We start from the raw sequence: 24,383 nt of genomic DNA, 5'->3' as shown, positions 1-24,383 counted from the left end.
GATCTTATCGGCGCATTGTTATTCCTCAAACTGAGTATGAGCTGCAGCGTACTCAATTTCATTTCTCCTTGATTGGGAGGGTAAACTTTCGTCAGATGACAATGGATGCTCTACGTGATCTGGCATCAAAATCTTGGAAACTGAAACAAGGAGTTTTTTTTACATTCTTTGGGGAAGGGTTTCGTGATTTTTCAATTTAGATGTGAGGAGGTTTTGACAGAAGTTTGGAGACGAGGTGTCTGGAATATTGGCAATCAACTGATTTGTTTCCAACGTTGGCATCCAGATTTTAACATTCATGCTCCCCAACCTTTCTACTAAACTGGTTTGGATTCACTTCCTTGATCTTCCTCTTGAATACTGGCACCCCAAGGTAATACTCTCTATTGCCAAGACGATAGGTCGTCCGGTTTCCTTAGATCGTCGTACTCATCTAGGTTATGTGGGACATTACACTAGAATTCTGGTGGAATTAGAATTAGAAGCAGAGCGTGAAACAACCCACCTGAGATCCGTATTGTAGGTTCGAGAACCCGAAGGTCTAGTCGGGTAAATTTGTGGAGTGTCCAGATAGAAGTCCATGATCCATACCCTGAACCCATGGATCTGGATCCTAAAAGACCCTTCTTGAAGACCATGAATATAGACTAGGAAATCCTTCACCGACCAGACCTGGCCGGAAGGATGGTGACATGGGCAGTGGAATTGAGCGAACATCAAATAGAATTCAAACCCCGACCAAGCATCAAAGCTCAATCCCTGGCAGACTTCATTGTTGAAAAACAAGAAACATGTCAAGAGGAGGACGAGCAAGGGGTAGAATCGATCAAGAGATGGACTTTGTTCGTGGACGGATCGAGCAACTCGCAAGGAAGTGGAGCAGGCCTATTAATGAATAGTTCTGGGGGATTTGAAATAAAATATGCCCTTCGCTTCAAGTTTAAAACATCCAACAATGAGGCTGAATATGAAGCCATGTTAGCAGGACTCAGGATGGCCAAAGCTCTAAGCATTCAACATCTAGAAATCAAAAGTGATTCACAGCTAATTGTAAATCAGGTGAAGGGAGTTTATGGAGCCAAAGAAAGAAGGATGGAGAAATACATGAACCTGGTCAACAATTAAAACAGTACTTTAAAGAGCTAGAAATAACTCAAGTACCAAGGGTTGAAAACGACCAGGCTGATTCATTATCTCGCTTGGCTACGGAAGGAATGGATGTCCAAGCACCAGTGATCTACCTTGAAGAACTTGATAGCCCTAGCATAAACAAGGTCGACCACATGCAAATTTCAACCGAACTGGGGTGGATGGAGCCGATCATACATTATCTTGACAACGATCAGCTCCCAGAAGACCAAAAAATTGCTCGGGCAATAAGACAAAGAGCAGCCAGGTTCACGATCAGGGACATACTATTATACAAAAGATCCTTCACCCGACCACTTCTAAGATGCTTGGGACCATTAGAAGCTACAAATGTTTTAAGAGAAGTTCACGAAGGAACCTGCGGATCCAATGTAGGATCCTGAACACTCTCTAATACAATTATAGGCCAAGGATTCTATTGGCCGACCTTAGAAGAAGATGCCAAAGACTTCGTTAAGAAGTGTGACAAGTGCCAGGCACACGCAAAGATCTCCCATACCCTCGCAGTTCCTTTAACATCAACTCTATCCCCAATACCTTTTGCAAGGTGGGGAATAGACCTGGTAGGGAAGTTAACTAAAGCATCGGGAGGAAGAGAATACTTGGTAGTGGCAGTAGACTACTTTACAAAGTGGGTAGAAGCTGAACCCCTTGCAACTATCAGTACCGAGTAGATGAAGCGTTTTGTCAATCATAACATATCATACAGATATGGAGTTCCAAAAATATTAGTAACCGACCATGGAAAGCAATTCAAGAATGCAGCATTCTCAACATTCTGCAGAGAACAAGGGATCGAGCATAGATTTTCTTCAGTAGCTTATCCCCAAAGTAACGGCCAGGTCGAGGTTACTAATAGAACCATGCTCGACGGGCTCAAGAAGAGGCTCGACCAACTAAAAGGGAGATGGGTAGATGAACTACCTAGTGTACTGTGGTCGTACCGAACAACTCCAAGGACGACCACAGGAGAATCTCCATTCCGACTATCATATGGAGCAGAGGCTAGAGTCCTAGTAGAAATCCAAATTGGATCACTTCGAGAAATAGAATTCAAAGAAGAGGCAAACATCGAAGGAATGCGAACCAATCTGGATCTGATCAACGAAGTAAGGGACAAAGCCCAGTTCCATCTTGAAGAATATCAAAGAAGAATAGCGACATATTATAATGCCAAGGTTCGAAATGAACAATACTTGCCAGGCGAACTGATACTTCGCCGAACAGCTGCTTCAGATCCAACCAATCAAGGAAAGTTATCCCCAAATTGGGAAGGACCATACATAGTCATACGACAAGTCGCTCCCGGAGCATATCATTTACAAGATCCGGAAACGAGCGATAGGATCCCTCGATCATGGAATTCAAACAATCTCAGGAAATACTATCAATAAAAATAGTATCTGAGAAAGTCGTGAACAAGACAAATTTTGAGCGTTTTATTCTAGTTTTGCTATTTATTTCAGTATGTAGATAACATGGGAGAGTTATAATCCCAAGAAGTCAGATTAGTTTTTATATATAAATAAAGACATTCGTACAAATTACTACTCAAACTTCAACAAGACGCTCAAAAAAAACCTGAAAATCACAGGTAGAAAAAAGACCTGAAAATCTCAGGCAGAAAAAAGACCTGAAAATCTCAGGCAGAAAAAAGACCTAGGCAAAAAAGACTTGAGATTCCTAGGAAGGCCCTACGAATCTTGAGGCATAAAAGACCTAAGATATTACTTAGGCAGAAAAAGACCTACACTCAATAGGCAATAAAGACCTAACATTCCTTAGGCATGAATACTTCAAAAGACATACCAAGTTATCATGCCCGGGAGGTAGGGGTTATGGACGAACAGTTGTTGACGAACACCTATTTAGTCCATGACCGAACAAACCTTACTATACCGAACAGCATGGCTTGGGATGATACAAGTGCATGACAAGAACGAACACATATATACTGAACAAGGGTATTCCCACGACCAAGTAAACTTCGTACAAAGGAGGGAAATATGCCAAAAATGGTATCATACCGAACAAGTACACTTGGAAGAAAATACCATTGACAAACAAAAATTTACATAGGCAAAATAACCTATGATAAATTATCTATTACAAAATCATCATTGTTTAAAAAAGCTGAATAGCAACAACAGATTGCCCAAAGTAAAAAGAAAACTACTCAGCAATTACAACATCCGAGTCTATTTGCTCGGCAGGTTCGGTGGGCGGCGTCGGGCCGGCTTCATCTTCCTCCTCAGGGGCCGGCTCCCAGTCGGAGTCAAGAAAATCCTGAACGGGCACATCCTTGGGCAAACCAAATGATTCTTTCCCCACCGCCCAGGCAGGTCGAGGGATTTTCAAATCATCATATATGGTCGGATCAACGAACTTCTCAAACTTTGACAGATCGAGATCCTTGAACTCCCCAATGATGCTGGAAAAAGCCGCACGCCGACCATACCTGAACCCAGGGGCAGCCACTCTTGCAACAAATTGTTGACACCCTTAGTTCGAACCCACCTACGGTCTAGCAAAAAATAGATCTCCCAATGACACGAAGTGAAGGGAAGGGACACCGATGTGACACCTTATCTTTTTTATGGGGTCAGTTGCAACAGCCACACCTTAGTTTGTGTAGTTTGTCCTCATTTCTTTCAATAAACAGCTTAGCTTACAGAATAATATAAAACATACATTTTAAGTGAAACCTAATTGTTGCACAATAAAGGAAAGTGACACCAAACAAATACCCTATCCTTTAATTATTGGCTTTTATTTATTTATTTATTTTTTAAATTTATTTTCTCAGTTCCTTTGTTGACAGGTTCAGTATCACATCTAGGAGAATATTTGAGTAGTCTATCTTTTGCAGACCATTCCACTTTCATAGTGGGGAGTTTCTCCTAAATATTCTAGAGGGACATGATCCACTGCTTTCATCCTTAAAATGATCATGGTTCCCTTAAAACTTCAAAATTAGTAATACAAATTGATTCATGTTCCTTTTTCTCTCTTTTTTCAAACAATATTCAGTAAATCATTAAATGTGTTTTGATGTACAAGTTCAATTGTCTTTTCCATTGTAAAAACCAACCAGTATACTTTGTTTTTTATTTGGGGGAATGCATCGTTTATTGGTTTGCGCACAGTCTATTTCCACATCCTTCAATATATGGGTTTTATTCCCTTCAAACTTTTAAACTTTTTTCTTACGGTAATATAAAATTAATTAATATTTCTTTGATATTATTCAATGGGCCATTAAATTTGAAGTAATATGCGAGTTTATTTCCACTTTCGCTTTTACTGTGTCGACCAATCACCATCAGTGCTTTTTTTTTATTTGGGAGACCGTGCCTTCTATCTATTTCCATATAAGTTTCTTAAATTATTCAATTTGCCATTAAATTTGAAGTAATATACGAATTTCTTTCCACTTTCGCTTTTATTGCATCGACCAATCACTATCGGTGCTTTTTTATTTGGGAGACTGTGCCTTCTATTGGTTTCTGTATAGGTTTCTTTACTTTTAAGATTTTAGCAATCGCATTTATTGGGTTCTCTATATAACAAGCCTTCTCCAGAAACCCTCATAAGCACTCTAGATTTCAACAAAGATATCCTGCAATCAAGATTCACTGCGGGTAACCATCCATCTCTTCCCTGCCCCTTGCTTTTCTTTTCTTTTCCGTGTTTGATCTCGTTTATTTTCTGTTACTATTTTGTTGTTGTTCAATTTTGAAGCAATTAAATTCAAGCTGACAATTCTAATCCGAACAGTATTTGATAGTTATTACATCCTGATCATTGAATATTACTTTGAAAATATTTTGCAGGGATTTACTTTAAGAGTATGTATGTTCTGAAATATGGGAAGTGCATCATCTGAGAAGAAATGGAGTGTCACTTTCCTTGAGCTGTTAAGAAGCAAGGATACAATGAAGGAAATTGTACAATCAGATCAACGATTTACCAGGTATTTTAGATAATTTCACTCTTTCTTATAACCTATTCTGGTACAAATCCATTGTTGTTACACCTATTGTGACTTTTGTTAAAGAAAACTATGCTGTTGATGTTTTAACTGTTGCTACCAATTCATGTCTATAATACCTAGAAAATATGTGTTGCCCACATATTGCTTCTTATTTATGTGATCCTCAAAAATTAGACCAACTCTTTGCATTGTATATATAGGGTCTGTCTGCACCAATAATACCAATTATGGCGGCCTCCAATAAGCGCTATTGAGTGCAGGGGCTCCCACCCTAGTGGGGCCTAGAAATAGTCATAGTGTATGTTGCTTTAACTCTAGTTTTCTCAGAGTGGTAGTTTCACTACAAGAACAACGTTTAAATAGTGGCGATTTAGAAAAAAACCTCCACTAATTAGAAAAACACATGGGTTCCAAATGGGAGGAAAAGGGGCTGGTGAAAGATCTAGGGGTTTAGTGGCGATAATTATTAAGATATTAGTGGCGTTTTTGTTATTAACGCCACTGAATATCAAGATAGCAGCGGTTTTATCAGAACCGCTACAAATAATCATCTCCGTTTACCGCCGGCTTTTCCCTCACTCCTCCCACCCAACCCTGCGCCAATTTTTCACTATTTTCAGCTTCGATTTTCATTTTCAACTTCTAAAGTCAGTTTGTTTTTCATTTCACAAGACAGCTTCAGATCCTCAGAGAGATCGATAGGACATTCCGGGTGAGAAATCCACTCGAAATTCCTTGATGAATGGAGCTAGCCGGAGATCAGTCCCCTTGATGTCGATGTTGTTCTCCATGAATCTTTCCGGAAAACCATCTATGTCTCTTCGTCTCGTTGCTTTCTTTACTTGAGAAGCTGGTGAGTTGTTTGTTGTTGAGAAGCTGATTTCAATTAAATAGATTTTAGACCTGGTTTGCTGGAGGGTAGATTTCGATTAAATATATTTGTTCGGCTTTCTCTTTGTTTAACATTGATTTTATTTCGTACAGATATCGAGAGGTAACTAATCGCACTTTTCCAATCTGGAGCAAGTTTTTAGTCTTCTACAAAAAGCCAAAGATCCAGTTGTTTGGTTTGGTACATCGATTTGTTTTCAAGTTTATTTGAATCCAATTTCTTCCATTTGCGATTGAAGAGAAGATATCCGTTCTCAAGCTTGGTCGTTGTATATGTCGCATACAAAACATGGTAATTCCTTGTTTTTCCTTTCGCATACAAAACTTGTTAGATTAGTCTGTCATCCTTTGCGATTTAAGCAGGTTTTGTGGTTTTTCTATTGTTAGATTAGTCTGTCATCCTTGAATGTTTACTCTGGTTTGGCTTGTGTGCATCGTGGAGCTAGGTAGTAACGAATACCATGGTTTGGATTCTCTAATGCTGTTTGCCTATAGTTTATTAATTGATTGATCATTAGATTGGAAAATCATTTTGTGGTGGGTTTGGCTCCACTTGGATTGTGTTTTTTCTCATAAACATAAACTTGTTTATGGAATGCAGAATCAAATTTTGCAATTCCTCGCGGCTTGTCGTTGTGATTTGTTTTGGTTGAGTTTGGTCATGGATTTATGTCACATGAAAATAACCCATGATTGATTATTAGTTAGATCTGGTATCTTTATTGGCTGGATTAGTAAATTTTTATCTCTTTAAGTGTTTTTTTCGCAACGACAATGTTGGGGGCAGAGGTGCTTATTCTGAAAGTAACAATTATGGAATTTTGTAGTGATGATATTTTCAAGGTTTTCAAAATTTGAAAATTAAAATTGAGCAGCAATTTTCTGGATTTAGTGGATAAGTATTTTACATGAACAATTTACAATTTTTCCCTTCTCCTTGAATGATGAACCAATGTGGAGCCGAGGTTTTCAGTCTCCATTGGTTCTTGTTAGGATCAACATAGAATTGAAAGAAATTGGTCAAAAGATAGGAGTCAGTTTGACTTAATGGAATCAGCCTGACTTGGTTTGGCTCAATACATGCAGAGTCAGGGTCAATCTAAAGCAGCCGTAGTTGGTTGTGAGTTTAATCAAATGCTTACACTTCAATTTTCAGATCCATATGTGGAGCTACTATTGGTAATCCATTAAATAAAACTAGTGTTATTTAATGAGGTGATAAATATCTATTTTTGCATGCATGGGGGCATGTACAATGTGCATGTGTGAAATAGATTCTTATATAGGCCGGTACGGTTCTGTTCTTTAGCGATTCCTGTGAATTGAAACTGCTGCACATTTTTGAGTTTTCTCCATGGCAAATGCAAAATGGTTCAGCCAGTCAGTGACTTTGGGTAGTGTTGCAAAAAATATATTATTAATATCGCCCTCAGTAAAGAGAGAAAAAATGATGTTGCAACTACTTCTAACAGATTTTTTCTTTATTCTGCATTTTATGTGAATTGAAGCAACTTTACGGTTTTTAGATTTGTCAATGCCAAATGCAAATGTCTCTGCCTGGGAAACTAAGGCTAGCATTGCAAAAACCTATCCATAAGATGTATCCCAGTGCACTAATGTTCTACTATTGCAGGGGCTGGGAGTTGCAAATGTACATAGCCTTACCCCTGCTTTGCATGAGGGGCTGTTTGTAATTTTAATCCTTAAATGCATATGAATTCTATATTTTCATCACAAATATCAGGTCATGATTGCCTCCCAATTTGGTTCTGATTGTAACAACTAAATAAATCTCTTCCTGATCAATGGTAGTGGTAATCATCACCGGGTCATAGCTTTAGGTAGCACGCTTAGATGTGATTTCACCAGATGTTTTTTTTGTTGTTTTCCAGAGACCATCTCTTTGTTGGAAGGGATATTAGTAAATGAGTAGAAGTAGATTTTTTTTTTTTTTTGGTGTCCCTTAGGTTCACTGTGCAGCTATTTTGATGGGTGGTCTTTTGTTCTGCTGATTACAGGAGCTCACAGATAAGAACAAGCATCTTAATCTTGTCGTAGATCAGCTTTGAGAAAGTATCACGGATGTTTTCCACATTACAGAGTCTTTGTTCCCTTTGATACCTCAAAAGATCATGTATGCCATGGAAGCTGCTTGACATTTGTTTAGACTTTAGAGGACTTCTAACGTAATGGGATATTTCTTATAAAACTAAAGCTGTTGAATTTATGAGGTAAGTAAAACCCTGGGTCATATATTCTTCATTTTGTTTTGGTCCGAAGCATGTGAATTTACGATATAGGTTCTCTGGTTGTACTACAATCTTCTGCAATTCAAAAATGATCCAATCAAATAATTATTGTTCATTCTTTTTTAGTGGTAAACCACCCAAAGAAAGGGAAAAGGGCAGCACATGCAATGATTTGTCCTTCTCTCTCCACAACAATGAATGAGTCCAATGCTTCAAGTAGCTGAAGTCATGGAACATTTGATAAGCAAAACCTCTTGGTTATATGTTTATAACTTCCTGTTTTTCCAAATCCGCTTTTCGAATTTTTGGTGATAAGGGTTCAGATTTGACATGTATGATATTAAAGCCAAAATAATTGAATAAGTCTTATGCATACTTGGTGTACCTACTTTTTCTTTCACTAGTAAAGTTACATGTGCATTTGGTCATTTGGTAATAGTTATATGAATACCATTTTAGGTGATGTTGTTCTGGTTTGACATATATGATTTGAATGTAAATTAGATATAAATTGAGTTTGAATAACTAAATTACCAAGTATCCCACTAACCCTAAAGACCTAAACGTATCCCCACTTCAATATTATGATTCTCTTCACCTCCATCAGTCCAAAACTTCAACTTCTATTGAAGATAATTGTGAGATCTTAAACCTTCACCTTCTCAATCAACTATGCAAGGTTGTAATGCTGTAATAGAGCACCAGTTAGTGAGGGAGATCTTAGCTAAGATTTATTTTGATGACTCCACAATAATTTTATAGAAGGTAAGGAGATTTTAGGGGAAAAACCAATGGATTGGAAGGTTAAATCTCATAATCAAACAATTCATTGAGTTGTAAGATGGGAAGTTCAAAAATTGTTTTCAATAATGATCTGTCATTCTTCTCTAAATGATGTATCAGTTGTTAATTTTCAGGTAAAAAATAATTACTGCTGGAGAGTATTCTTGCTGTTTTATTTTCAGTAAATCACACCATGGAATTGCATGGTTCTTACTTTATATTATGTATGTGGGTTTATATTATGCAGGAAATTGCATGGGTAATTCTTACTTTATACTTTAGATATAACCACTTCTATGAACAATATTTCAAGTGCCAACAGAGAGCAGTGTACAGAGATCTGCATTCAGCTTTTATCACTTGCAATAATTTGTGCTTTCTTTTAGTTTTGGCTCTTGTCCTGATTGCATAGAACTGCATAATTTTATTGTTAGGTTCAGAATTGCAGACACAACATCTTTTTTCCAATTGGATATCTAATGAAGCATTCATTTGTCCACTTTTTCAGATGTTTATTGATTAGGGTAACTTTCATCTGGACCCCTTGAAGTTTGGTCTAGGTCACTTTTAGTCCAGTTTAAATTTCCTTTTGCAGATGGCTCCCCTGTGGTTTCAAAAAATGATTAAACAAGGACAAGTTAAACAAAAATTGTTAAATTAATAAATTTTGTGACGAAAATACCCTTCAGTCTTTTGGATTTTTTATTATTTCTTTTTAATATACTAAAATAGGTATTATAAAATAAATAAATAATAAATATTCATCGAATTCGTAATCTGATCGTTCGCCGTCGACAAAGTGGATTCGGAGGTCGCCGTACCTGTTGATACTTTTTTCCTTCGTCAAGCTTCTTCTTCATCAGCACCACCGCCTCCAGCACAGTCACCGGTGACAACACCACCTCCACCCCCTTCTTCCCACGAAAGCTTCTTCTTTAGGGTCACACTGGCGACAAAGTAGTCAGATGTGAAACCCGTGCTTGATGCCCTTGTCATCAACATTGGCAACGTTCTCCAGGTTTGATTAAATCTGGGCTTCCTTGATCTTATAAAATAGATAATATTCTCCTTTGGCTTTCCATTCTTCTCAATGTTTCGCAGACTGATAATTGTTCGAATCCTTATTATTTATTTATTTTATACAGATGTTTTTGGTTTGATTTGTTATACACATGAGGACTTGAACGGTGTTCTTGTTTATAAAGAGGAATCGGTATCAATCTAGCTGAAAAATTAACCTGTAACTACTACTTTCCTGTAACTACTACTTTCCTCTATTTCTAAGGTTCCAGATCCAGAAACTGAAACCTTCTGAGACAAGTTATTCATCCTTCACACGGAAATTTCATAATTCTTCTAACATCAGATCTGTGACAGGAAGACATAATTTAAACGTACCGTCAAACTCTTAACATCGTTCCACACGGGAAACACATCACCGAGCACCGCCAAACAACAACTGTAACAAAAAAAAAGCTGTTGCAAGAACTGGCATCTGCACCAAACATGGAGAAGAATGGAAAGCCAAAGGAGAATATTATCTATTTTATAAGATCAAGGAAACCGATTTAATCAAACCTGGAGAACGTCGCCAATGTTGATGACAAGGGCATCAGGCACGGGTTTCACATCCGACTATTGGTCGCCGTGCTTTACCTGCAACGCTCCTATCAGCACTGTCGAATCATTGTGAACCTGAAGAAGAAGCCTCCGTGGGAAGGAGAAGGAGGTGGCGGAGGTGGTGGAGGCACCAGTGGTGCTGATGAAGAAGAAGCGTGACAGAAAAAATATCAACAAGTATGGCGATCTCCAAATCCACCTCGTCGACGGCGAACTTATTTCGATCGGATTACGAATCCGGTGAATATTTATTATTTATTTATTTTATAATAACTATTTTAGTATATTAAAAATAAATAATAAAAAAATCCAAAAGACTTAAGGGTATTTTCGTCACAAAATTTATTAATTTAACAACTTTTGTTTAACTTGTCCTTATTTAATCATTTTTTGAAACCACAGGGGAGCCATCTGCAAAAGGAAATTTAAACTGGACTAAAAGTGACCTAGACCAAACCTCAAGGGGTCCAGATGAAAATTACCCTATTGATTATGATGATTACATGAGGATTCCATACTTCAGGGATCAAATACGCAATTTAAATAAAGAGGTAGTGAGATTGAGTTATAATATTTTGTCAGATGTTTCTTGATCATTTCTTTTGCATACACATCAATGTCGATGCTAGATATCATGGGTTCCATTTGTGGATGATTTTGGTATCACAAATGAGCTTCTTTTTCCAATGCACATCAATCATGCTATTAGATATCATTGGTTCTATATGTTGATGATTTTGATTTCATAAATGAGCTTTGCCATTGCCCTCATTGTTGGATAGTTGATGCAAATGCATAATAATTATTGATGCATATGCATGAATAATTATTCTAGTAAATCAACAAATTTGTCCCCCCGGACCTCAGGCACTCCTTGAGATCATTCCCTCCGGTGAGGAAATCATTGCTGGTGTTTGCTATCACAAGAGCAACCATGCCCTTGATTCTGAAGGATTCAACATGGGTGTCTTCTTTGCTTGTTTGGACCTTCTCAAAGATGACCTCATCGAAACCATCAGGAGTTTCTTCTTTAACTCTAGCTAAAAGCCTAAATCTCCCTCTTCAACCAAACTTTCCTGTGCCTTCTTCATAAGTTGTTGAGGCTTTGGCCTTTTCTGTCTTTAGGCCCATCTCCTTCTGCAACCTCCTTTGTAAATCTAGTCAAGCGAACAAAGATGGGTCAAACAAACTCAGGTCCAATCTATTGCCACCCAAACTTTACATGGTTCTGCAATTTTGTTTTGTATTGCTAATGATAGCTTTGTTGAATTGATTGAATGAGTTGATGCTTAGATTTTTCTCACTAGTTCACACTCTGTGTAGATAATAATGTGTTCTTTTGGGGTTATACCCATTGATGACATCTTGAATTTCAAATGTGCAGAGAAATTGTCAAAGCCCAAGTGAGAAGAATGCCTATCTGTACATGTTTTGGCCAACTACTGTCTACCTCTTCAGTCAACTGTTGTCTACCTTTTCTGTGCATTTCAGTACTTCTCATGAGGACACTTCAGGATTGAAAGTGCAGAATTTGATCTTGCATGAGTTGATTTCAGAGATGCTAGTGGAAGAGGGTTCCATTGGAGGATTTGGAGCTTGATTTGACTCAACTATTTTGAGGCAGGAATTTTATGTATTGAATTTTGATGCCTTGGTTATTAAACTCTTCATTTGACTTTTTTGATTTGGTTCTTAAATTTTGTATATTAGTACACAAGTTGACTTGATTAATATGTATTAGGTATTATTTTTCTTAAATTTTGTACTACGAATACTTTTAGCTTTTCAATTTTTTTTGCTATTCATGTATTTATATTGTTTTTAGGAATAAATGCAAAACACAGGGCAAATTTAAAAAATAATAATAATCTAATTGGTGGCGGTAAACATAAAACCGCCACTAATTGGGAATAACTTACCCACTAAATACGTAGAATTAGTGGCGGATTCCTCATAAACCGCCACTAGTTATGGATAAATTATTGGCGGTTAATGTATATTCCGCCCCTAAATAGTACAAATTTCTGACAGTTTTGACCATTACCGCCACTAATTATCAGTGGCGGTTTCAGGATTACCGCCACTAATTATCACAGTATTAGTGGCGGTTCCAATATTACCGCCACAAAATAAGCTAAACTACTTCCCTCTATTATCCCTCATATTAGTGGCAGTCAAGTTCCGCCAGTGTATATTCATATTTTTAGCGGTGGTTCCCACTATTTTCACCTTTCACGCGTGTTACCAAATACGCCGGTATTAAATGGCTACAGTGGATTCCGTGAGGGATTTGTGGCGGTTAAAAAACCGCCACGAAACAAATGGTGGTGGTTTTTGCCACTTTTAGTAGCAGAAAAAACCGCCACTAAAATTGTTTTGTTTTGTTTTTTTTTTTTTTTTTTTTTTTTTTTTTTTTTTTTTTTTTTTTTTTTTTTTTTTTTTTTTTTTTTTTTGTGTTTGTGTTTGTAGACTTCAACATTTGACCATTTAGTTACAATAGAGAAGCTCTAACCGTTGCATCAAGGAGCACCATTATGATGCTCCTTCCCAGACTCCTTACATTTTTGGCTTCTAATGGTTGGGCACCTGAAGTTTGTTGGGGTAACAAATTTTGGCCATAGAACTATTCATGACACCAATTGGCAATATCCCCACTCTGTTATGTTTGCCTCAAATTCTTATGCCCTTGTAGATCGATCCACGTGGACTAGTTTCAACAGTGACTTGAATGGACCATTTTCTGAGATCCATGTTGAATGTAAAGGACTTGGACCACTAGATATATTGATCTCCTCGTTGTAAAATTTTTCTATATACCATATCATTCTCCTATAAATTACAGTAAGATTTAAGGTTGATATGGAGAAAATATAACCGAACCTGGTTCAACCTTGGTTCGAACCTCGACCCCGGTCGGGACAAAAGGAATCGACCCGCTTCCGAGTAGGCCGGGTCCAAAAGGTAGCTTGCTGAGGACGAAAACTAACTCAGTCACAAGCACACCCTAATCCGCTACGATCGGAATGGACTAATCGTCAAAGAGACGGGTAGTAGCATTTGCGGCTGATACTTATCACTATTGTATGGATAACTACCATATAACGATCGTATTATCAAAGGAGTCATCTACTAGTCCAACCTAGTAGGGATCTATCACTCAACGGATCTATCCGTTAAGATCTGACGGCTATCCGAAGAAGGCTCAAATACATCCAACGAAGGAGATTCGAAGGTACACCCTATATAAGACATCACCTACTCACAAGGTAGAAGGACACATACAATCTAAATCGTATTCTCGTTATTCATTCCTTAGCTCTGTGCTCAAGCAGAGCCGTTTGTGATTAAGTTCATCAACTGACTTAGCCTTCGGAGGTGGACTCCCAATCCCAGCGGTTGGGCCACATCTGACGTTCGTTTTTGCAGGTCATCCACAGAAGATCTAAGGGCTGAGCAGATTTTGGACGCATCATTTGGTGTTGTCTGTGGGAAAACGCTTCGAAAGCCATGGTGACTAGATCATGGGCAGCGGCGGCAACAGCAGCGGCTTCTGCGGCCTAGCGGGATGTTGACGTTCAAATTCCCAGAGCAAATAATCCAGATATCCCTGAGGGGAATCGACCTCTTGAAGTACGGGAAGATGGTGGACAAGGAGATAATAATCCTCCAGATCCACTCCAGTATCAATTGGATCAACTGAAACTCAAGTTATTGGAGGTGAGTCAGACCCTCCGTATGTTGACCAGACAAGTGGTGGCACCGCAAGCACCTGATCGCCATGATGCAGGAAGGCGAGCATTACAACGGGAGCAAAGACTGATCGATGACCAGAATGTCGGTCAGAATTTTCGGGAAGGTGACCGGTGACGAGAAAGAGAACCTAGGAGAACTGGAGAACTCCCTAGGAGAGATGATCGGTTTGAAGGACCACAAGGAAGCACAACCGATTCAAATACGAGGTTGGGTGCAGGAGTACGAACTCACTCACCAACTATCAGGCGTGCAGCTCGGGAGAATGATCGTGTTGTCGGAGATCGGTCAATGCATATTGGTCAAGAATTGGCCAATATCAATCAAAAACTCGGACAATTGGTGAGAGGGAGAATAACTGATGATATCTATTTGGTTATTCGAAAAACTCCGTTTGCTGGGCCCATAGCTGGATATCAGTTTCCTCACAATTTCTGTTTGCCGACCTTTTCCACGTTCGATGGTTCAGGAGATCCCACCACTCACTATCCCACTTTTCTTTTCAAAACTTTAATGTTATACCTTTTGATTTGAAGTAATGAATGATTGTAATCATTATTTCAAATTTGATAACTGTATATGAAAAACTTGATTTATTCTTGTATGTTTGATTTTATTATATCACATATTTAATGGAATTGTCACTAAACCTAGGTCTTGCGGTGTATCACCCCCATGGGTATTCAGGTATGACCGGATCCGCCTAGGTGGGGTGTGACAGAAGGACATACCTGAAGAGGCAAAAGGGCTTTTCTAAAAGTCTCAGCATGAGAGGTGTGATGAGGTTCAACATCAATGGGAAGCTCAGTCCAAGATATGATGGTCCTTTTGAGATTATAGAGAAAGTGGGACAGGTTGCACATCGGTTGGCACTTCCAACATCTTTGGCAGGTGTACATAGTGTGTTCCACGTTTCTATCCTTCGTCAATGTATAGAGAATCCGAAACACCTATTACCACAAGAACCTGAAGGATTGAGTGCGGATTTGTCTTATAAAGAAGAGGCTGCTGAGATATTGGACCGAAAGGACAAGCAACTCCGAAATCGAACCATTCCACTTGTAAAGGTTAGTTGAAAGAATCACACAGTAAAAGAAGCCTCGTGGGAGAAAGAGGATGAAATGCAAGTGAAGTATCCTATCCTTTTTGGCACCTCAATTTCGAGGACGAGATTTCTTTTAAGGGGGGAAGGATTGTGAAATCCCCCGGATTTCTACCCCTTTAACTTGTGGTTTCAAAACCGAGAACCCAGGCCTCGAGTTGACGACAATTGTGGGCCATTCAAGTCAAGCCCGAAGGATTGGAAACGGAACCAATGTTGGTGGATAACCCTTGTGATGACTCAACAACTCTCCTAGAGTTTAAGTGAAAAGAAAAGATTAATAACGATGGTGTATAAAGGGTGATTTTGGAACGTCTATAGACCGACGATGGAGAATCCGATTGACATGAATAAGGTATCAAATTGAAGACCGTCGAAAGACCTTTCCAAAAAGAAAAAATCATCGAATTCGGAGTCCATTTGGGGATCCAACCATGGACCGGTTGGTTGGGCTGGTTGGGTGAACCAACTCCCCACCCCATTTTTTGTTTACCGGCAAAAATGGAATTCCTGGTTTTTAAGTCCTATTTTATGTCATAACTCATCTGTAATCGCATTTCTTTATGCTAGAATGAGGTTGAGGCTGCGGGAAGAGGAGAAACCAAGGAGAAGAGAGGTTCCCATCCTTCTGAAGGTGTTTTGTGATTTGAATCTTCGTGAAAACATTAGGAAATGTTAGTTTTCTTTAATCTTTCTCTTAAACACAGTTTTGTGAGTATTTTCTCTTCTCTTCTTTTGTGAGATCTTGAAAAGGAAGAGTGTTAGGTATCTTGGATGCTCATCTTTTCTTGTATTAATCTTTCCCTTGAGTATGAGAGTAACGGTTTGTCCCCTTGTGAAAGATTTTTCATTTTGACTCTCTGGGTCACCCATGGGTGATTCAGGAGAGCCAATTTGGGGCTTTTTGATCTAGATTAAATTGGATCAAATTGAAGGTACTCATAAGATCCTTTTGCTGCCAATTAGACTTTCCCAAAATTTCATTTCAATTAGACTTCGAATCGGTGGTGAATTTGAGACCATTTACTAATCACGTTGAAAATACCCTTTTTAAACTAGTGGTTAGGATTCTGTTTACGTGGGAAGATTTTGGGATATCCTTTGTGTTAATAATAGTGGGTGGGGTCCCACTACAATTTGCGCCATAGGTGGCGGTAAGATGGTTATGTGGTTTAAGATGACTACTCCTCTATTTAATTGAGTCTAATGAGGACTCTAATATTCCCTCCCTAAGATGAGTCTAAGGAAAACTCTAATTAAGGAATTAAGGTTGAGGGAAAACATTATAAATAGAGGGATAGAAAACTAAACAGAAACACTTGATTTAGAATACTCTCCCATGCTCTACGAATTCTCCAAGCTAATCTTGAACCTCCATCATTGTGGTTCGTTGATTTAGAAGCTTGGAAATAACATATAGAGTTCAAAAGCTGAAAGAAGGGAACGCAAAGAGGCACCTCCAGTGTCTAAATCCATTGCATAAAATCACTAAGGTAAAGAATCTAAAACTCTTCATTTTCATTGATTTAGTTTAACATTGGTATCAGAGCTAGGTTGGGGTTAGGGTCGCTGGCAATGGCTAGTTTTATAGGTGTTGGTTGATAGGATCCATTGACATTAAAGAGTGTTAGATTTAATCCATAACCAATTGATTTAATCATAAAGAAAAGGACGCGTTCTGTGTTGTTCGGCATGAAGAGAGAGAGAAAGTGTGGAGATTGTGGGAGGACTCCTGTGATGTTTTCTTTATATTTTTATTAGAGAAAGATTCCCTTTTGAGGTTAGTTTTTAATTTAGTTTTAAAAAGCTATAAACTAATGCTGGAGTGAGATTTGAACCCCTAACCTTATGGTTAATAACCACAAACTCAAACCATTGAAGTTCTACTAGTAGTATTTTTTGTTTTTTAATTAAAAAGTCATTAGCCTGGAGTTATTTATGATTGCATCTTTCTATGTTTTGTATAAAATTTTGTTTTTGTGCAATTTTTGTGATCATTAGCTTTACTGCCATGTTAGTTATATTGTTATAACTTTCTTTGCTATGATGATTATGTAAAAATATACTAGCGATGAAACATTCCCATGGCAGTTTAAGACCTTTGATTCACTCCATTTGGTAGATGCAGAATCAATCTCTTCCACTATAGACCATAAATTTTTTATTTTTTTATTCATGGAAGAGATCCTGTTTGGTGTTACCATAATGACTAATTTTATGTATGTACGCTAGAGTTAGTATTCGAGAGTGATGCAAATTAAGTGTGGTATACCCTAATAGTGTTGTAATAGGATTCTTTGAGATGTAATTAAAGGGATGTAATTTTAATTTTTTTTTTTTGGAAGCCATGTCATAGGGTTGCCACCACACTGTGCATCACAACCTTGTACTGACTCGATGAGTCATTAGAAGTACCAAACTTTGGGTTCCTGTGCTGGGACCCATGCGCACCTGTATGTATGGAGCAATTATGCGATAGGAGATGTTCATTCCTCTGATGTATACTTATTGGAATAATTTAAATTAATTATTCTCAATACATTTTTTACGGGGTTTGACATCGAACAATGTTAGATGATTGATACCACAGTATGGATTAAGGATAATTAATTTGGAAAAATTCCAATGAGTGGTGAAAAAAATATATTAACTGTCTTTTTTTCGCATTCTGGATGTAGTCTAGATGGCCTCTAAAAACGTGATTGCTGACCTTCTCATGGGTGAGAAACCTCTCGGTCATGAAAACTTTGAGAAGTGGCAATAGAAAGTTCAGTACTACCTTAACGACCAAGATAGCATAGAGCATCTTACCATGGAAATGACTGTACCGACCAATCATCCATTGGGAAAAGAGACTACCCAGTCTCGTAGAGATAAGGATCTGTATGATGCTTGGGTTAAGAAAGACCGAAGTGTGCGGTTTTTCATGCTATGTGCCATGCAAGATGACCTATAAGGAGAATATGAGGTTTTCCCTACAGCTAAGTCCATCTGGGACGAGCTGAAGTGTGCTTTTGGTGGTACATCCACAACTAGACTACGAGGTATGATCCTCAAGTTTGAGATGTACCGAATGGACCCCAAGCATAAAATGACTGAGCACATCAGAACTGTCAAGGAAATGGTTCACAAATTAAAAGATGTTGGACATGACATTTCTGATGAGCAACATATTCAGGCCTTGATTAGGACCTTACCTGATTCCTGGGCACCAATGAAACAAGTACTTGCTCATCTTGAGAGCATCAAGACGTATGTTGATCTAGCTCAACACCTTGAGATGGAAGTAGAGCACCTAGAGGCAACCCGCACAACTGCTCTTATTGCTCAGGCAAGTACACGTAAAGGCAAATGGTCCAAACGTAAAGGACTTAAAAGAGGGAATCAGGAGGGTACGAGGAACTTGGCACCTAGGGAGGGAATGATTAAACAAAAACTTGGAAAGCATGGGGGTAAGAAAGACATGTCCAAAATAACGTGCTAAGGGACACTTTGCTCGTGATTGCACTGAGTCAAAGAAGGTACCATCTTTATCTTTTCCTTGTACCTTTGTGAGTACACATGTTTTGGTTGCCTTAACACAATCAAATTGGATTATTGATACAAGAGCAACTAGGAACTCACACGGGAAAGAGGCAGTTTCATAAATTATCGCAAAGTGTCATTGGGAGTGCATAGAATTTACATGGGAAACGGCACCAACATTGATGTTCAAGGCATTGGAACAGTCCAACTTAGCTTACGAACGGGCTGCACATTCATCCTCCATGATGTACTCTCTATGCACCAGACATAATGCATAATTTAGTTTCGGTTTCAGCACTTTTAAGTTTTGGATATTCTTTCAATTTTTCCAACAATGCTTTGGATTTGTTATTTGAAGGGGCCATATGGGGCCACTGCATTCTTGACAATGGATTTTTTAAATTAGATTTGATTCCAGTTATCTCTAATTCTTCTTCTTCAATTGTTGACAGTAATATAGAATATGTAAAATGGCATTCTAGATTAGGTCACATTGGGAAGACAGAATGTCACGGTTAGCTAGAGTCGGCCTTTTAGGCTCACTCACTAAAGTAGACCGGCCCATATGTGAATCTTGTCTGGCTAGAAAGGCTCATCGAAAACCTTTTGGAAAGGCACCCAAATCAACTCAACCATTCGAGTTAATACACTTTGACATCTGAAGACCCATGAATGTTAAGGCAAAACATGGAGCCTCCTATTTTCTCACTTTCATAGATGATCATTTGCGATATGGTTACGTTTATTTGATAGCTCACCGTCATGAAACATTAGATTGTTTCAAAAGCTTTGTGACAGAGGTTGGGAATCAATTAGGCAGGAATTTAAAAATTCTACAAACTGACCGTGGACGCGAATATTTATTGAACAATTTAAAGAATTGTGTGAAGAAAAAGGAATTGTGAGACAATTAACTATTCCTAACACTCCGCAACAAAATGGTGTAGCAGAAAGAAGGAATAGAACTCTATTGGACATGGTTAGGTCCATGATGGCACAAGCAAACCTCCCAATTATTTTTTGGGGAGATGCACTTCAAACTATAGCCTATATCCTGAATAGAGTACCATCTCAGTCAATACCATCTACACCCTATGAGCTATGGAAAGGTACAAAGCCTGCTTTAGGACATTTACGACCATGGGGTTGTGCTGGGTATGTTCACACCTCTTCCCATAAGTACGGGAAGTTAGGTCCTAGAGCTAAGAAATGCATCTTTGTGAAGTATCTTAATAGCTCTAAGGGATACGTTATGTACGGTGAACACCCTAGTGGAGGTATGACTGAGATTGAGTCACGAGATGTCGAGTTTCTAAAAGAAGATTACCCTAGTTTATCTGATGCACATAGAGATCTTGACCTCTATGAGATAGAGGAGGATCACAACATACCAAATCCTCTTGGCAAGGGTGGGGAAAGAACACATCAGTTAGTCGCCAGAGAAGATATTGGTCATAGTGCACCAAGTGGGAGCATGAATGCAGACTATGAACCTAGTGGGAGTGTACCTAGTGGGGACACACCCATAAATGGTTGTGATCTCAATGCACGTAGAAGCACAATAGGACATATTCCCCATCGTCGATTCAAGATTGAAGGGGACACCCTTTTGTGTGCCTTAGCTGATGAGGAGGAGCCTGCATCTCTAAAGGAAGCTCTATCATCACATGCTAAGGAGAAACGGTTGGCTGCTATAGAAGATGAGTTGAGTTCTATGTAAAAGAACCAAGTCTAGGAGTTAGTTGATCATCCACCTAATTGCAAAACTATTGGGAACAAATGGGTTCTTAAGGTTAAGCGTAAGGTCGATGGATCAATTGAAAAATACAAGGCACGACTTGTGGCGAAAGGCTACACCTTAAATGTTCCATATATGGCCTTAAACAAGCATCCAAACAATGGTATTTTAGATTTCATCATGCCGTAACTTCTAATGGCTTTGATGTGATTGAAGAAGATCATTGTGTGTATATAAAACGGTCAAAGAAAGGATTTTTAGTTCTCTCTTTATATGTCGATGATATCCTTTTAGCAGGGAATGACATTGACATGACTGTCGCCACTAAAGAGTGGTTGTCCTTCACATTTGAGATGAAGGACATGGGTGAAGCCAACTTTGTGTTGGGCATCAAGATAGTGAGGAATCGTTCAAAGAACTTTCTTGGTTTGTCTCAACAAACTTACTTAGAGAAAGTCCTTGAATGATTCCACATGCAAAATTCTAAGCCCATTGACACACCAATGGACAAAACTTGCAGACCAAGCCTAGATAAATGCCCTAAGAATGAAGAAGAGAAAAATCAAATGTCAAGAGTACCCTATGCTTCAGCGGTTGGTAGTCTGATGTACGCCATTATATGCACGTGCTCAAATATCTGCTATGTTGTTGGGATGGTCAGTGAGTAATCCAAGACTTGCCCATTGGCAGGCAGTGAAAAGGATTTTCAATTACCTTCGTGGGGATGACAAATTTCATTCTCACATATAATGGTTCAGATTTGAGGTTGAGAGGTTACAGTGATGCTGACTAGGGCAGTGATCAGGACGAGTGAAAGTCTACCTCAAGTTATGTTTTTGTCCTTGGAGGTCGAGCTATTACTTGGAGCAGCAAGAAGCAAACAAGCACTGCTTTGTCCACGATGGAGGCTGAGTATGTTGCATGCTCATCTGTTGTTCAAGAAGCAGTTTGGCTTAGAAGCTTCTTGAGAAGTCTCAACCTATTCTCACATTCAGATGATGTGGTGCTCCTACACACTGATAGTACAGCAGCTTTGACTTTTTCTAAAGATGCTAAGTTCCATGGAAAAGCCAAACACATAGAGATTCGCTACCATTTTATCCGAGATATGATTGCGAAGGGAGAAGTTGTCTAAAAACACATCTCCACATCCAACATGGTGGCTGACCCATTGACTAAGCCTATACTAAGGGATGTGTTTTTGGCACATGTTAGGAGTCTGGGTTTTAGACGTGGATGATATTTGTTCTTTTATTTTTTAAGACATCTTCTTTTGGACATAATGAAATCATTTTTTATATGCATATTTGATGCATGTTTATGATAAATGAGTTAGTATATTTTATAAAGATGTCACCAGGCATGGAATTGACCCACTCAATGGGTAATTCACCTTGGCGCTTGAAGATAGTGAGCAAGATGAGCCAAAGGGTTTGTAAGGCTTTAGGGGGCTTTCAAACCAATGTCAGGCGCCTTAGTTGGAACTAAGATGAGACGTCAATGGTCGTACATAGAATCATCACATTTCTGTGTTGCCTGGATTGTAGCCGAATGTGAATCTTTTATAATTGGTCAATGTGTGACTGATTGTAGAAGAATCAGATTAGGCGCTTTAGGTAGCGATTGAACCAAGATTCATATGGCGTATTTTTTTCATTTGTGACATGCCCATATCAGTGGGAGTTACTCCATTGCATGCATGTTTGTTGCATGTGCTAAAGTCGACCGATGATGAGAGTGATTGAATGGATCCCTGCTTCCTCACTATGTGAGCCATCAAGATCACATTTTTTTTATCCCACTTGTACCCTTTACTTTAGACTATGCCACGAAGAGGACACCCAATGATGCTACTTTAGCTTGTTCCTTAGGATCATGGATGATGCGGTCTCGCAGGGCAAGACTGGGAAAGCAGTTGGGGATAATCCAAATGACATGAGGGCTGTAGGAAAACTTTTCATTCTATACCCATCAGTGATGTGACTCATTGCCCGGGCGACTTGTCATTGGACAAAGTCATGAGTACATCATATGAGGATGGTTCACATTGCTCAGTATGAGGGATTGAGAATGTGGAACTGGGTATAATCGAATTGTTTAGGGTATAATGAGATAATTTTCAAGTGATGTGCTATGATGGTTAGATGGAGACTTGATATAGCACTCCTATCCTAGATACATCTCTTAGGTCGCACGTTCCATTTCCACATTGAAAGGATTAGAGTTAATGAGAGCATTTGGATAACTCCGCCACCTTGTGGCGAGTGAGAGATGTTAATAATAGTGGGTGGGTCCCACTACAATTTGCACCATAGGTGGCGACAAGATGATTATGTGGTCTATGATGACTACTCCTCTATTTCATTGAGTCTAATAAGGACTCTAATATTCCCTCCCTAAGATGAGTCTAGGGAAAACCCTAATTAAGGAATTAGGGTTGAGGGAAAACATTATAAATAGAGGGATGGAAAACCAAACAGAAACACATGATTTATAATACTCTCCCATGCTCTGCAAATTCTCCAAGCTAATCTTGAAACTCCATCATTGTGGTTCGCTGATTTGGAAGCGTGGAAATAACATATAGAGTTGACAAGCTGAAAAAAGGGAAAGGGAACACAAAGAGGCACCTCCAGTGTTTAGATCCATTGTAGAAAATCAATAAGGTAAAGAATCTAAAACTCTTCATTTTCATTGATTTAGTTTAACACTTTGAAACCCAAATAGACTCTAATTTGTGATTATTAATTCTCTTGCATGAATAGGTTTATATATCTTAGTCACCAACTTGTGGGAATAAATTTCGGGACTTTGGAGAAAGGATCAAAGTGAAAGGTGAGGAATATGCTTAACTTTATATTACATGTATAATGATGTTAGTTAATTTTTATATTTGATATCTTGACTTGCTCAGTATTATCTGGTGATTATGTCTTCTATTTTTCAATATCTTTGAATGGTGATATGAGAATGTATGAGATGGATGAGATTGAATGGATTTATTTATTTTATTTATTTTATTTATTTTTGTTGAATCCTAAATTATTGATATGAAAATATATGGATGATGTTGAATTAAATTATTCTTTTTATTTTATGTTGCTTACTAGAGTTGTGGGTCCACCCATTGCCCTAGTGACATTATGTAATTGCCTAGATTTTGATTGGGGAATGGGGAATGCTCTTTTGGCTTTTTTGTCATTGGACACCAGTGGATGTGGTATGGGATATATTCCTATGGTGCCCTTGACGCTTTCCCTGATTATTGGTTTATATACCTAGGGCATGTCTAGAAATGTTTGGTTAGGTGACCTCATGAGTACTATTACCCTTTCAACAAGGGTATTTAAGCCGGTTAACCCATGATGTTAGTGGCTAGGTTCTATGTGCTAAGCAGGCCTACTATCATCATAGAAAGGTAGGGTTGTATATAATAGATAAGGGCTCTTGGACGCTCAAGACTGGTAACCAACCCATGAGAGAACATGGAGTGTCACATTCCGCCCTAAATCCACTAAGGGGATACCCTATCTGGATTACCTGGGGAGTGAATTACAGTCCCGCCGATCAAGTTTAGGAACG

This window comes from Hakea prostrata, chromosome 7 (assembly GCF_041222555.1).
Source record: "Hakea prostrata isolate BN-2017 chromosome 7, UWA_Hpros_2, whole genome shotgun sequence".
Lineage (NCBI taxonomy): Eukaryota > Viridiplantae > Streptophyta > Magnoliopsida > Proteales > Proteaceae > Hakea > Hakea prostrata.
This window is presented reverse-complemented; position numbering follows the sequence as displayed.